Here is a 1,279-nt window from a genome sequence, read left to right as displayed (position 1 = left end):
AGAGAGAAAGCAAGCTGCCAGGTCCAGGACTAGAACTGCAGTCAGCTATGTGGGAGTCCTTAACCACCACATCACTTGCTGGCACTCTGTTGACATCTTGATTTCAGAATTCCAGCCTCCAGAACTGTGAGAGAATATGTTTCTGTTGTTGTATGCTACCCACTTTGTGGTAAATTATTAGAGCACTTTTAGGAAGCTAGTATAGGCAGACTACTGCAACGAATTAAACAGTAGACCTTTCAACAGTGACCTCTGACATAATTTCATATAGATGATTTCTCAGTCTCTTCACTTTATAGGAAAAATAAATGGAGGTTGCCCTGCTTCAAGATTCAAAAAATATTTTAGTTTCAGGCACCTCTGAAATTCTAGGTCAATATTTCAGCCAATTCAGAAATCACTCATATTCTATGAGTGACAAATGGCATGCCAGGATCAGATTGCCCAAGGAATCAGTTGAAGAGATAGAGATAACATCAAAATTCTCTGAGAAGAGATTGCGGTGTGTCCATCCCCTCTGGGGGGTAATTTCTCACTTTCTATCTCTCTGTCACTCTCTCTCTCTGTCTGGCGAGCACACACGGCCTATAGCAAAAACCTCTCAAAAAAAAATTAAGATTCTCATAGTCTTACAAACTTTATTGGCTCCAAAATACTTAAAGGATTTTTTAAACAAATTACAGAGAATAAATATGAATTGAGAAAACAAGAACCAGATGGAACTTCTAGGGTTGAAGAATATGATACAGGAAATCAATACCTCCCTTGAAAGTATTAAAAGTAGGTTAGACCAGGCAGAAGGTCGAATCTCTAATGTAGAAGACAAAACATCTGTCCTAGAAAAAAGCATCAAGAAAATTGAAAAAACAACCATAAAAAATGAGGTTAATATATGAGGAATACTGAATACCATCAAGCAACCCAACATCCAGATAATTGGTATTCCAGAAGAGGAAGAAAATAGTAAGGGCCTAGGTAATTTATTCCATGAAATCCTGTAAGAAAAATTTCCAAATCTACGAAGGCATTCAAATATCCAAACCCAAGAAATACATAGGACCCCGAGTATAATCAACCCTAGAAGATCCTCTCAAAGGCACATTGTAGACAGACTGGCAAAAGCAACAGACAAAGACAAGATACTAAAGTTGCAAGAAGGAAACATCAAGTTACTTTAAAAAGGTCACCTCATGAAGCTAACATCAGATCTCTCGGGGGAAACAATACAGACAAGGAAAGAATGGGGAAACATAGTCAAAGTATTGAGTGAAAACCAATT

This window comes from Tupaia chinensis, unplaced genomic scaffold (genome assembly GCF_000334495.1).
Source record: "Tupaia chinensis unplaced genomic scaffold, TupChi_1.0 Scaffold143614_2, whole genome shotgun sequence".
Lineage (NCBI taxonomy): Eukaryota > Metazoa > Chordata > Mammalia > Scandentia > Tupaiidae > Tupaia > Tupaia belangeri.
The sequence above is the reverse complement of the archived record's forward strand: the minus strand, read 5'-3'. Positions refer to the sequence as shown.